Raw genomic sequence first — 15093 nt, forward strand, 5'->3', positions numbered from 1 at the left:
ATAGTCCTTTCCTTCAAGTAGCATTCAGTCTAATAGGGGAAGACAATATATAATGGTTTGCTAAAAAGCACAGGGTAGCATATGGGAGGGGGTGGCAAAAAGACAACGGGGAGCAGACAGGGATGATGAAGACTGAGGCCACAGTAAGGAGATTGTGGGAAGTGAGATGGTAAAAATCCATTTAAAAATTGTTTAAAATGAAGATATGAGGGCAGCTAGGTGGTGCAGTGGATAGAACACCAGCCCTGGAGTCAGGAGGCCCTGATTTCACATCTGGCCTCAGACACTTAATAATTACCTAGCTGTATGGCCTTGGGCAAGCCACTTAACCCCATTGCCTAGCAAAAACAAAAACAAAAACAAAACCTAAAATGAAGATATGCCTTTTCTCCTCCCTTCCCCCTCTCTCCTCAAGAAAACAAGACAAACAAGTCTTGTTAAAAACATGGACACTCATGAAAAACAAATTTCTGCATTGAACAAGGCCTCCCTCCTCCAAAAATCTTATTATATACTGAGTCCCGAGTTCTCTATCTGGAGGTGGGCATATGTTTCACCATGAGTCCTTTTGAATCTTGGTTGGTCCTTGATTACAGTTTCTAAGACTTTTAAAGTTGATTGTTTTCCCCATATCATTGTCATTGTTCTCCTGGTTCTGCTCATTTCACTGCATCTTCAGGTAAGTCTTTCCAGAGTTTTTAAAAATCGTCCTGCTTTTTGCTGTTTTTTTTATAGCACAATAGTGAAACATGTGAAGACTTCCTTGGCAGAATAGGTGACATGGACTATTTGTTCCAATGGGCCATGAAGGTGGCTGAAACTGGTGCTATGGAACACTTAGAGTTTGATTAGAAATTAAAGATGCTGAGGTCATCCACTGCAGCCTGAACCATTAGCAGTTATCTTGACTCTTGTCTTGCCACTGGTATCTGATGACTCTGGAAGAGAAAGTGAAGCCAATAACTTTGTGCAAATATGCCTCACTTAAATCTAACTTGTGTGTTAGTTAAAAGATATGACTCATACAGTTTTACCATTTTTACCTACCTCAAAGTCTTGTGGCAAGGCGCAAATGATGAAGTGGCAGGTGCAAATACACTGGGAACTGTAGTCACAACTCTGAACAGAGCTGGCCCAGGTCATAGGGTCATCTTCTCATGGAAGCAAGCAGTAGTGAGATTCAGCAGTCCCCTGAGTGTCTGAGCAAAGTTTTTGAAGGACCACATTTCTTACCTCCTGGTGTGAAGCCACAAAAGGTGCCCTAAAAAGTATTTGCTTATCCAACCTTGACCTGATTACCATGTTAGATGGGGATCCTACCCTGTGGTAATAAAACAAAAAAATCTGCAAAAACTTCTCAGAGAAGAGTCCACTTACCATTGATGCATGGAATGTATGCATACTCATAGACAACATAAGATCCAATAGATCGAAAGATGAACAACTTGTTGCAACAGAACTCAGCAGGTGTCACATCCAAATAGCAAACCTGAATGAAACAAATTTGGCAACTGAGATCAACTTACTGAGATTGAAGATGGATACATGGCTTTTTAGAGTAGCTACAGTGGGAGTGCTGTAAAGCTGGGGTAGGTTTTGCAATCACAACTAATCTGGTTGGGGCAGCTAGATGATCCAATGGATAGAGCACTGGCCCATGAGTCAGGAGGATCTGAGTTCAAATCCAGACTCAGGCATTTAAGAATTACTTAGCTGTGTGACCTTGGGCAAGTCACTTAACCCCATTGCCTTGCAGAAACAAACAAAAAAAAAAAAACCCGATCAACAAGCTTGAATGCCTACTGAAAGGAGTGAACAACAGTCTCATAACAATGTGATTGCCACTTGCAGGAAAACGCCATGCCACCATTGTCATTGCCTTTGCTCCCACCGTGACAAACCCTGATGAAGTCAAAGAAAAATTTTATGGAGACCTGAAGACCCTTATCATCATTCTACTAAAAGAGGACAAGCTAATATTTCTGAGTGACTTTAATGCTTGAGTGGGTTCAGAATGCTAGACAAGACAGGGAATTCTTGGGAGGAATGGAATGGGAAACAGTAACAGCAATTATCACCTACTACTGAAGACTTGTGCATCTCTTGACCTCATCACAAACACTGTCTTCCATTTATCTCAACAGAGTAAGACTTCCTGACTGCACCCTAATAACAAACATTGGTATTTAATAGACGATTGTAAGAAGAGACAGACATAATGTGAGAGTGATGAAGGAAATGTGTGAAGCAGAGTGCTGGACTGATCACAGACTTATCCTCTCCAAGTAAAAATATTTGAATTCAACAAAAACAGCCCCAAGCACCAAAAGACTTAATGTCAATAGATTAGAGTGCTTCTCCTAGCAGGAGTAATTTGATGCTAACTTGAAGGGAAAACTAAACCAATACATAGCTGGCAACAGTGGAACCTAAAAGGAATGGGAAGCTTTCAGAGATCTGTTGTACAGCACTGTAAGGTCAAATTTAAGGTTAGAAAACCCTCGGTATGAGGATATCAACAAGAGACGAATGGAGGAGGGTGTGAAGTTGTTTACTGAAAGAACGAATGGTGGACTGGGTCCAAGCAGACTCCAGCACTGGGTAGTTTGAAGAGCACATCTTTTATGGGTGGGTGCTATAGGAAAGCAGGGTTTGGGGTTTCCATGGGTATTGAGAGTCATTTGGAGTTTCCAGGGAGGTTAAGATTCATTTTCTCAAGAAATAATACTCAATCGGGCTCAACTGGTCAAGAGTGAAACCCAGGCCTAGATCCAACATTTAAGGCTTTTGTTTTAATTTTTTTTGGGATCAGGGTCAATTAGGTGGGAGAGCAGCAAGGGAAAAACCCCTTGCCTGCAAAGACTATGGGAGATTGATCAGATTGTCATCTCTGGACAATGAGGAGAAAGTGTTGCTAACTAAACATGATGCTTGGAGGATTTCTAACTACTGTTTCTAACAGTACAACATGGGGGGGCAGTTTCTAGCTGTAAAAAGGATGAGGGTGTCATAGGGGATGGGAGGATGCTTCATGGGAATTGGGACAATGGCCTAGTCTTTAGTGACTGCTTCCTGCAATGTAGAGCATACAGGAAGATCAGTGGTGCCTTAAGGACCAGAAGGGGGTGGCAGCTTGATCTAGAGCAGGGCTGTCCAAAATGCAGCAGCGCAGGGCAATTTTATGGGACTGCCTGTGGAGTTACTAAATGGTTTATTAAACAAAGCTGAACTACCAGAGCTCTCACTAAAATGGCAAATCAAAATATATTGTCTATTGTTTCTTTTTTTAAATTTATTTTCATCCATATGCACATGTATATTTTTAAGTTACAAGATCTCCTTCCACCTTCCCTTCCCACCCCCATCCCTACTGCAGCAAGCAGTCAGGTTAGCACTGTACATACATATTTTTGATGAACATTTTACAGATTTGTTATTTTCAGTATGAGGAATTAGGATTAAGGTAAAGAAATACATGAGATAATTTTTATAAAGTGTTCATCAGATTTGGAAGGGTTGATTTTTTTGTGTGTTTTGTTTTATTTTGTTTTTCTTCCTTTGAATGGGGAATAGCATTATTCCATAGTAGGTCTAATATAATTGTCCTAGCTCTCTGAACTGCCAGAGGAGCTGCTTCCATTCACAATGTTGTTAATGTATACATTGTTCTCATGGTTCTAATCCCTTCACTCAGCATCAGATCCTGTAACTCATTCCATGCTTCTCTAGAGTTTGACCACTTATAGTTTCTTATAGAACACTAATATTCCATAGTATTCATGTGTCATAACTTGTGTCGTAACCATTCCCCAATTGATGGGCATTCCCTCATTTTCTAATTCTTTACCACTACAAAAAGAGCTGATATGAATATTTTGGAACATATAGGACTTTTCCATTTTTTTTATAATTTCTTCTGGAAATAGACCTAGAATTGGAATTGCTGGGTCAGAGGGTATGAACAGTTTTGTTGCTCTTTGGGCATAGTTCCATAATTGCTGACCAGAATAGTTGGATCCATTCACCATTCCACCAGAAATGCCTTCCACAGCCTCTCCAACATTGATCATTTTCCCTTTTTCTCATTTTGGCCCATCTGATAGGTGTGAAGTGATACCTTGTTGTTTTCATTTGCATTTCTCTAATCAATAATGATTTGGAACATTTTTTCATATGATTATATATAGCTTTAATCTCTTCATTTAAAAACTGTCTGTTCATATCCTTTGACCATTTATCAATTGGGAAATGACTTGTGACCTCATAAATTTGATGCAATTCTCTATATATTTTAGAAATGAGACCTTTATCAGAACTCTTAGCTGTGGAGATTGTGAGTGGGATATTCCCTCTTAAGAGTTAATATTCCTAGTGAAGTCCTCTCAGGGTTAAAAATCATTAAAACAAAGACAGAATATTACTCTTAGACTATTCTTAGATGAAAGAGGGAGAGAGACCTTTGCATTCCCAGTCAGGCACCCTCCCAATTCTGTTAGGGCGTAAATACTGGACTATTTCCAGAGAGACCTAGCATTTTTTAGTTAGTCACCTAAATGATGATAAAACTATCTTAACTGGGAGAACAGTAGACTGTTCCCATGAGAAAAACCTTGCATTCCAACGAAGCCCATAAGACTCCTCTTGTTTGATGATAAGTAGACTGTTACTTCAATAAGGTAGTTATAATCCTGAAGGTTATTCTCACCAACTGGATTTTGAGGTAATATTTTATGAAAACTTTTCTTTCTTTTTTTTTGTTGTTGGGGTGGATTTTCACAAATATAATGTAACTCTGAAGACTAACCAATGAGTCCACAGAGAGGGACAATAGGGAGGAGGAGGGGATTGAGTTAGGCCATATAATCTTGCTTGACTGTCAATTTGGGCAGCTCCTTGATCTTCACTACTTTTGTGAGGTGTGGAGTATGCTCATTTCTCGAGAAAAGCCAAAACAAACTTTTTTTTTTGCTCAGAGGAGTCTCTCTATTTTTTTTAAGGTTTTTGCAAGGCAGTGAGGTTAAGTGGCTTGCCCAAGGCCATACAGCTAGGTAATTATTAAATGTCTGAGGCCAGATTTAAACTCAGGTACTCCTGACTCTAGGGCCTCTGATCTAACCACTATACCACCTAACTGCCCTGAGTCTCTATTTTTTTTAGGTTTTTTTTTTTTTGGTAAGGCAAATTGGGTGTGACGAGAGAGACATCATATCCTTAAAGAGAACAGAATTCTCAGAGTTAACAAGATCAGACAATAAGATATCTGTTTTTTTCTAAATTAAAGGGAATAGTCATTGTACTTTGTTCAAACTCCACAGCTCCTTATCTGGATACAGATGGTACTCTCCTTTGCAGACAGCCCAAAATTGTTCCCGATTGTTGCACTGATGGAATGAGCAAGTCCTTCAAGCTTGAACATCACTCCCATGTTGCTGTTAGGGTGTACAGTGTTTTTCTGGTTCTGCTCATCTCACTCAGCATCAGTTCATGCAAATCCCTCCAGGTTTCCCTGAAATCCCATCCCTCCTGGTTTCTAATAGAACAATAGTGTTCCATGACATACATATACCACAGTTTGCTAAGTCATTCCCCAATTGAAGGACATTTACTGGATTTCCAATTCTTTGCCACCACAAACAGGGCTGCTATAAATATTTTTGTACAAGTAATGTTTTTACCCTTTTTCCTCATCTCTTCAGGGTATAGACCCAATAGTGGTATTGCTGGGTCAAAGGGTATGCACATTTTTGTTGCCCTTTGGGCATAGTTCCAAATAGCTCTCCAGAAGGGTTGGATGAGTTCACAGCTCCACCAACAGTGTAATAGTGTCCCAGATTTCCCACATCCCTTCCAACAATGATCATTATCCTTCCTGGTCATACTGGCCAATCTGAGAGGTGTGAGGTAGTACCTCAGAGAAGCTTTAATTTGCATTTCTCTAATAATCAATGATTTAGAGCATTTTTTTCATATGGCTATGGATTACTTCGATCTCCTCATCTGTAAATTGCCTTTGCATATCCTTTGACCATTTGTCAATTGGGGAATGGCTTTTTGTTTTAAAAATATGACTCATTTCTCTGTATATTTTAGAAATGAGTCCTTTGTCAGAATCATTAGTTGTAAAGATTGTTGCCCAATTTACTACATTTCTTTTGATCTTGGTTACATTGGTTTTATCTGTGCAAAAGCTTTTTAATTTAATGTAATTGAAATCATCTAATTGGTTTTTGGTGATGTTCTCCAACTCTTCCTTAGTCATAAACTGTTCCCCTTTCCATAGCTCTGACAGGTAGACTAGTCTTTGATCTTCTAATTTGCTTATAGTATTGTTTTTTATTTCTATGTCCTGTAACCATTTGGATCTTATCTTGGTAAAGGGTGTGAGGTGTTGGTCTAATCTAAATTTCTTCCATATTAACTTCCAATTATCCCAGCAATTTTTATCAAAGAGGGAGTTTTTATCCCAATGGCCGGACTCTTGGGGTTTATCAAACAGCAGATTACTATAATCATCTCCTGCTTTTACACCTAGTCTATTCCACTGGTCCACCACTCTATTTCTTAGCCAATACCAAACAGTTTTGATGACTGATGCTTTATAATATAATTTTAGATTGGGTAGGGCTAAGCCACCTTCTTTTGCACTTTTTTTTTCATTAAGCTCCTGGCAATTCTTGACTTTTTATTTCTCCATATGAATTTACTTACAATTTTTTCTAACTCGTTAAAGTAATTTTTTGGAATTTTGATTGGTAGGGCACTAAACAGATAGTTTAGTTTTGGTAGAATTGTCATTTTTATTATATTAGCTCTACCTATCCATGAGCAGTTGATATTTGCCCAGTTATTTAAATCTAATTTAATTTGTGTGAGAAGTGTTTTATAATTGTTTTCAAAAAGATTCTGAGTCTGTCTTGGCAAATAGACTCCCAAATATTTTATATTGTCTGAGGTTACTTTGAATGGGATTTCTCTTTCTAGCTCTTCCTGCTGTTTCTTGCTAGACATATATAGAAAAGTTGAGGATTTATGAGGGTTTATTTTATAACCTGCAACTTTGCTAAAATTGCTAATTGTTTCCAGTAGTTTTTTAGATGATTTCTTGGGATTCTCTAGGTATACCATTCATGTCATCTGCAAAGAATGAGAGTTTTGTCTCTTCCTTCCCAATTCTGATTCCTTCACTTTCTTTTTCTCCTCTTATTGCTACACCTAGCATTTCTAATAGTATATTGAATGGTACTGGTGATAATGGGCATCCTTATTTCACCCCTGATTTTATTGGAAATACTCTGAGTTTATTCCCATTACACATAATAATTGTTGATGGTTTTAGATACATACTATTTATAAATTTAAGGAAAATGCCATTTATTCCTAAACTTTCTAGTGTTGTTTAAAAGGAATGGATGTTGTATTTTGTCAGACTTTTTCAGCATCTATTGAGATAATCATTTGATTCTGTTGGTTTTGCTATTGATATGTTCAGTTATGTTCAGTGTTTTCCTAATAGTGAACCATTCCTGCCTACATGATCAGGTGTATTATCTTAGTAATAACTTGCTGTAGTCTCATTGCTAAAATTATATTTAGGATTTTTGCATCAATATTCATTAGGGAGATTGGTCTATACTTTTCTTTATCTTGGTTCTTCCTGCTTTAGTTATGAGCACCATATTGGTGTCATAAAAGGAGTTTGGAAGAACTTCTCCTATTTTTTAAAAATAGTTTATATAGAATAGGAATTAATTGTTCCTTAAATGTTTGGTAGAATTCACTTGTAAATCCAACTGGACCTGGAGATTTTTGCTTAGGGAGTTTATTGATGGTTTCTTCAATTTCTTTTTCTGAAATGGGGTTATTTAAGTAATTTATTTCCTCTTCTGTTAATCTGGGCAGTTTGTAATTTTGTAAATATTCATCAATTTCACTCAAGTTATCCAATTTATTGGCATACAGTTCAGCACAGTAGTTCTGAATTATCTCTTTAATTTCCTCCTCATTGGTGGTTAGTTCACCCTTTTCAGTTTTGATACTGGTAATTTGATTATCTTCATTCTTTTTTAAAGTCAGAGTAAGCAAAGGTTTGTCTATTTTATTAACTTATTCATAAAACCAACTCTTCATTTTATTTATGAGATCAATGGCTTGCTTGCTTTCAATTTTATTAATCTCTCCCTTGATTTTCAGAATTTCTAATTTGGTATTTCATTGGAGATGCTTAATTTGTTCTTCTAGCCTTTTAAGTTGCATACCCAATTTATTGACCTCCTCTTTCTCTATTTTATTCATTATAGGCATTTAGAGATATAATGTTTCCCCTCAAAACTACCTTGGCTATGGGGTGGCTAGGGGGGTGCAGTGGATAGAGCACCGGCCCTGGAGTCAGAAGTACCTGAGTTCAAATTTGTCCTCAGACACTTAATAATTACCTAGCTGTGTGGCCTTGGGCAAGCCACTTCACCCCACTGCCTTGTAAAAGCCTAAACAAAAACAACAACAACAAAAAAACCACCTTGGCTGCATCCCATAAACTTTGTTCTGATGTCTCATTATTGTCAATTTCTTGCATATAATTATTGATTATTTCTATTATTTGCTGTTTGATCCACCCATTACGTAAGATAAAGTTATTTAATTTCCAACTAGTTCTTGGTTTATCTTTCCCTGATCCTTTATTATATGTAATTTTTATTGTATCATGGACTAAGAAGTGTGTATTTTTTATTTCTGCTTTTCCGCATTTGATTATAAGGTTTTGTGCCCTAGTACATGGTCAGTTTTGGTTCAGGTGCCATGTACTGCTGAGAAAAAGTATATTCTTTTATATCCCCATTAAGTTTTCTCCAGAGGTCTATCATATCTAAGTTTTCAAAGATTTCAATCACCTTCTTAACTTCCTTCTTGTTTATTTTGTGGTTAGATTTATCTAGTTCTCAGAGAGGGAGATTGAGGTCCCCCATTATTAAAGTTTTGCTGTCTATGTCTCCTTGTAATTCACTCAGCTTTTCCTCTAGGAATTAGGATGCTATACCACTAGGTGCATACATGTTTAGTAATGATAAAGTTTCATTGCCAATGATGCCTTTTAAGAAGATGTAGTTTCCTTCCTTATCATTTTTAATGAGATTGATTTTTGTTTTTACTTATCTGAGAGTAGGATCACTACCCTTGATTTTTTTCCTTCAGCTGAGGTGTAATATTTTACTCCCATCTTTTACCTTTACCTTTACTCTGATTCAAATGTGTTTCTTGTAAACAACATATTGTAGGATTCTGATTTTTATTTATTTATTTATTTTTCCAACTACATGCAAAAATAGTTTTCAATAATCATTTTTTAAACCTTGCTATCTCTTATAATTTATTTTTCTTCTTTAATTTAATATTTATTTATTCTCATTTTGTACAAATAATGTTTTTTATACATTAATAAAATATTCTTGTTTAAGAGTAAACAAAATACCCTCTCCCCCCAAAAAAATATAGAAGTGTTTGAGCGAAAAAGTAAAGGGGAGAAAAAAAAATTAAAATTAAAATAATAATAGTAATAATTGTAGGTATGGCCAGGTTGTGCAGTGGACAGAGCACCAGTCCTGGAGCTAGGAGCACCTGAGCCTATATCCGGCCCCATACACCCAAAAATCACCCAGCTGTGTGACATGCAAGCCACCCCAACCTCACTGCCCTGCGAAAACCAAAAAAAAAAAGGAAAAAAAGACCCAAAATAAAATAAAATAGTAATAATAGTAGGGGCAGCTGTGTGGCAGACAGAGCACTGGCCCTTGAGCCAGGAGCACCCCAGTCCAAATCCGGCTTCAGACACCCAACGATCACCCTGCTATGCAGCCACAGGCAGGCCACCCAGCCCCATTTGCCCTGCACCCCCCAGAAAATAATAATAATAAAAAATGTGCTTCAGTTTGTGTTCCAACACCACCAACTCTGTTATAGGTGGATCACATTCTTTATGATAAATCCATCACAAAAGTTACTTCCATATTTTTCCACTGGTGCCATTGCTGATCGCAAAGCCCTCCTTTCGTATTTCTCCACTACCATGTACTATATTTTCTCTCTCCTCTCACTCTGACTCTGCTGTAGGATAGCTGAGTGGCACAGCAGACAAGAGGCCCCAAGCCCCCATACCACCCCTTAGGCCCAGGATCCACCTGGCCCTATGGTCCCGGACAGGCCATCCAATCCCAGCCCCTTGCAAGAAGTAAAAAAGAAAATGTGTTATATCTGACCACTCTTCCCCCATGGTCCATCCTCTCCTCCTTCATTCATATCCCCGCCCCTTCCCCCATCCTCCCCCTCCTTCTTATTCCAGATGTCTATACTCCATTGAGTGTATATGCTGTTTCCTCTCCTAGCCACTTCTCATGAGAGTGCAGATTCCCTCATTCCATCTTGCCTTCCCCCTTCCATATCATTGCAATAGCTCATTGTAATAAAGAAAAATCTTATTATATGTAATATCTTGCCCTATTCCCCCTCTCCTTTATCTTTTTCCCATTACATTTCCCTTTTTTTCTATTGACTCCATTTTTACACCATATTTTATCTTCAAATTCAGCTTTCTCCTGTGCTTCAACTATAAAAGCTCCTTCTACCTGCTCTATTAACTGAGAAGGTTCATATAAATATTATCAGTGTCATTTTTCTATGCAGGAATACATGCAATTCATCATCCTTAAGTTGCTCATATTTTCCCCTTCTCCTCCAATCTCTATGCTTCACCTGAGTTCTGTATTTGAAGATCAAACATTCTGTTCAGCTCTGGCCATTCCAACAGGAAAATTTGAAATTCCCCTGGTTCATTGAAAGTCCATCTTTTTCCCTGGAAGAGGATGTTCAATTTTTCTGGGTAGTTGATTCTCAGTTGCATTCTAAGCTCTTTTGCCTTCTGGTATATTATATTCCAAGCCCTACGAGCTTTTAATGTAATTGCTGCTAAGTCCTGTGAGATCCTGATTGCAGATCCACATTATTTGAATTGTGTCCTTCTGGCTGCTTGTAATATTTTCTCTTTGACTTGGGAGTTCTGGAACTTGGCTATAATATTCCTGGGGGTTAGTTTTTTTGGGATCTCTTTCTCTGGGGGATTGGTGGATTCTCTCCATTTCTATTTTGCCCTCTGCTTCTAGGATATTAGGGCAATTTTCCTGTAGTAATTCTTTGAAAATGATGTCAAGGCTCTTTTCCTGATTATGACTTTCAGGTATTCCAATAATTTTTAAATTATCTTTCCTAGGGGCGGCTGGGTGGCCTAGTGGATAAAACACTGGCCCTGGAGTCAGGAGTACCTGGGTTCAAATCTGGTCTCAGACACTTAATGATTGCCTAGCTGTGTGGCCTTGGGCAAGCCACTTAACCCTGTTTGCCTTGCAAAAACCTAAAAAAAAGTATCTTTCCTAAATCTGTTTTCCATATCAGTTGTTTTTTCAATGAGATGTTTCACATTTTCTTCTAATTTTTCATTCTTTTGGTTTTTGAAGTATTGAGTCCTGGTTTCTCATAAATTCAACAGTCTCCCTGAGTTCTATTCTTTGTCTGAAGAATTTGTTTTTCTCAGAGAGTTTTCTTATCTCTTTTTCCATCTGGCCAATTCTGCTTTTTAAAGCATTCTTCTCCTCAATAACTTTTTGAACTGTTTTATCCATTTGACCCAAGCTGGCTTTTAGCATGCTATTTTCTACAGCATTTTTTTGGATTTCCTTGACTAAGCTGCTGACTTCATTTTCATGTTTTTCCTGCATCTCTCTCATTTCTTTTCCCAGTTTTTCTTCTAACTCCCTCATTTGATTTTCAAAGCCTGAGCCCAATTTCTGTTTTTCTTGGAGTCTTTAGATGCAGGAGCTTGTGCTTCCTCATCTTCAGACAAAGTGTTTTGATCCTTCTTGGGCTCACAGGAAAAATATTTCTCAATGGTGTTTCTGCTTGCTCATTTTCCCAGCCTAAGCCTGTTTTTGGGGTGCTTCCTGAGCTTTTGGGACACTCCCACAAGGATCTCAGTGTATGAGCCTCTGTCCTTCCCCCTGGTCTGTGAATGACCATATGCACCCCTTTCTGCCACAGGGCTGAGGTGGGGGGCGGCCCTGCTGTTCTATGGGGGGGCCTAGACTGTGATCAGGATCTGAATGTGGTCACAACCCTAGCATCCTGTTCCAGGGGCAGAGCTTCATGTGCTTGCTTTGGCAAAGGTCACCCCACTGTTCCCCGAAGTTGTGCTTGGTGCTCCCTGGGGCATAGATCAGGAAACACCCTTGCTACTGTGAGCCATGGGTCCCAGCGCCCTGGGGCTGCCTCCAGGAGACTGAAGTTCTTTCGCTCTGGGGGGCCACCCCTCTGGTGGGCTGCCCCTTCAACCCTGGGGAGCAGATCCTTTCTGCTCTTTTCCAGGTTACCTTGAGTAGGAGAACTGCCTTACTGGGTCGCTCTGTGGGTTCTATCTCTTGAAAATTTAGAGTCCTTAGTTTATAAGTTTTATGAAAGAGCGCCTAAGAGAGGATCCTCTCTTGTTGCTATCTTGGCTGCGCCCCAACACCTCTGCTTTTTTCAGGGCTTTTTTGTCTCAAACATAGTGATGTCATCTTGGACCTCTTCATTGAAGAGTGAGGACCCAACTATACCTGTGTCCTTTAAATTCAATCTCTTCAATTATATTCGACCCTTTAATTAATAATATCTTCCCTTTTAAGGTTGTATACAATTTGATGGTCTTGACCAACATTTGTTTTGTTTTGTGTTGTTTTTTCCTTCCCCTTTTGATTATCTTTTTATGCAACTCTTGAGTTTTGTATTTGGGCATTGAATTCTATGTTCAGCTCTGGTCTTTGTGTCAGGAAATTCTGGAAGTCCTCTACTTCATTGAACACCTATCCTTTTCCCTGACAGTATATGCTGAATTTTGCAGGGCAATACATTCTGATTTGGTAATCTCAGGTCCACTGCCCTCAAATATATGGTATTCTAGATCTTCTTATCCTTCAATGTTGAGGCTGATAGGTCCTATGTGAGTGTGATTGTGTTTCCTTTGTATTTGAAGTGTTTTCTTTTTGCTGCTTGCGATATCCTCTCTTTTATTTGAGTATTCTGGAATTTGACTATAGCAGCCCTTGGAGTTTTATGCTAGGGTCTCTTTCTGGAGGGGTTCTGATGATTCTTTCAATGGTTATATTGTTTTCTTGTTCTAGCAGATTTGGACTGTTCCCCCTTTTTTTTTCATTTTCCTGCTTGATGTTTTCCAGGTTCTTTTTTTTTTTTTTTGATCTAGGTTTCTGGTAGTCTGATGATTTGTAGATTGTCTCTTCTGAATCTATTTTCCAGGTCATTTGTTTTCCCTAAAATGTACTTTACATTTTCTTCAATTTTTTTCAGCCTCTTGATTTTGTTTGATGCAATTTTGCAGTCTTGTAGATTCATTGGTTTCTGTTTGTTCAGTTCTAGTTTTTAGGGTTTTATTTTCTTCAATTACATTTTGTGTTTCCTTTTTAAAAGTGTTGAATTCTCTGGTCAATTTTTCATAATTTTCCTGCATGACCCCCATTTCTTTTTTCCATTTTTCTTCTTCTTCTCTTATTTGGTTTTTAAATTCTTTTTTTAAGCTCTTGGATGAACTTTTATATTGGAGTCCAATTTATAGACTGTTTTGATACTTCCTCTCTGAATGATTTTTCATTAGTTTCTTCTTCAGACATGGCATTTATAGTGAGTACTCTTTTAGCTTTTTTGCTCATCTTTGTTATTTTAGTTCTGTTCCTGGGGTGTAGGGAGTATGAATCCAAGCTTTTCTTTTTTTTTTTCTTTTCTGGGTCTGAAGTCTGATCCCTGGCTGGTCATTGGTCAAGATGTTGCCTATGTAGTCCAGGCCTTACCTTTGCAGAGGTTTGTCCCCTCCTTTATGTCCAGGTTCTGACTTAATAGTGATTTATTCCTGACCCAGTCCTGTCTTTTGCCCTGGTGTTTCCAGGGTTCAGATTTTGTTTGGGGTTGGGATCCTTCCTAGCTGCCTGGGCCTCTGCTGTTGTGAAGTTGTTGGGACCTGGATGCCTCTGTGGCTAAGAGCCACCTGCTGGCTTTCCTGCTCTCCTGCCTCCTGGACTTTGCTTCTTGTTTTCCCCCAAGAGACAGACAGGTTTTTGCAAGGCAAATGGGTTTAAGTGGCTTGCCCAAGCACACACAGCTAGGTAATTATTAAGTGTCTGAGGCTGGATTTGAACTCAGGTACTCCTGACTCCAGGGCTGGTGTTCTAACCACTGCACTACCAGCTGCCTCTTCTTTGGGTAAAATGACAGGGTTGGACAAGTTCACCTGGAAAAGTCAAAGCCTAGAGCTGTGGAGTGGGGAAGTCTCCTAGCTGCCTGTATCACAGTCTTCTTTAATTTTTTCCATCAAAAGAATCCCTTGGCTGTGTGGTGCAGTAGTTCTTACATGGAATTGGCCATCTGGATCAAACTTCTATCGATTGGTGTTTGTTTCTTAGGGAGTTTCCCATATGTAAATTTGGTTCCCTCCAGTATTCTGCTGATTTAGGGAAGCTTGGTCTGGCTAATCTCTTCAGCTATAATGCTACAATCCTGAGACCCCTTACCTCTATGTACTTGCTTTAGTTATTTCCTGAAGTAGTAAGAAAGGACAGCATTGGGAATCGCTCAGAAACTTGTTAGTGAGTTCATTTGACAACAGTCTTGATTCCTTCCTCTTCTATGGTTATCTTTGGTTTCCTCAGTTGTTTTGAAATGGGAGGCCTTGACCTAAATGATCTTTCGAAGACTTGCTGGGGAGGGGGAAGAAGAAAGGGATCATGGAAAGCCCCCTTTTTTCTGACGTCCCTTTTACTGTGTGAATCAACTCAGGTTCCCCAGTTCTGCTTGGTCAAGGTTTATAGCAACCTGTCAAGGGCAATAGAAAGAATATGGGCCTGGAATCAGAGAATCATTGTTCAGAGGCTCTTCATTTCCAGACTTGCATTTAATTCCCCCATCACTGCTCCATATCTGATTCTGGTCAGTTGGACTCTTTAATCAATCACATGAGTCAGAATGTGTTTCCTCTGTGGTTTACACTGACCTTCAGGAAGGATGTAT

The sequence above is a fragment of the Macrotis lagotis genome, chromosome X, assembly GCF_037893015.1.
Source record: "Macrotis lagotis isolate mMagLag1 chromosome X, bilby.v1.9.chrom.fasta, whole genome shotgun sequence".
NCBI classification, from domain to species: Eukaryota; Metazoa; Chordata; class Mammalia; order Peramelemorphia; family Peramelidae; genus Macrotis; species Macrotis lagotis.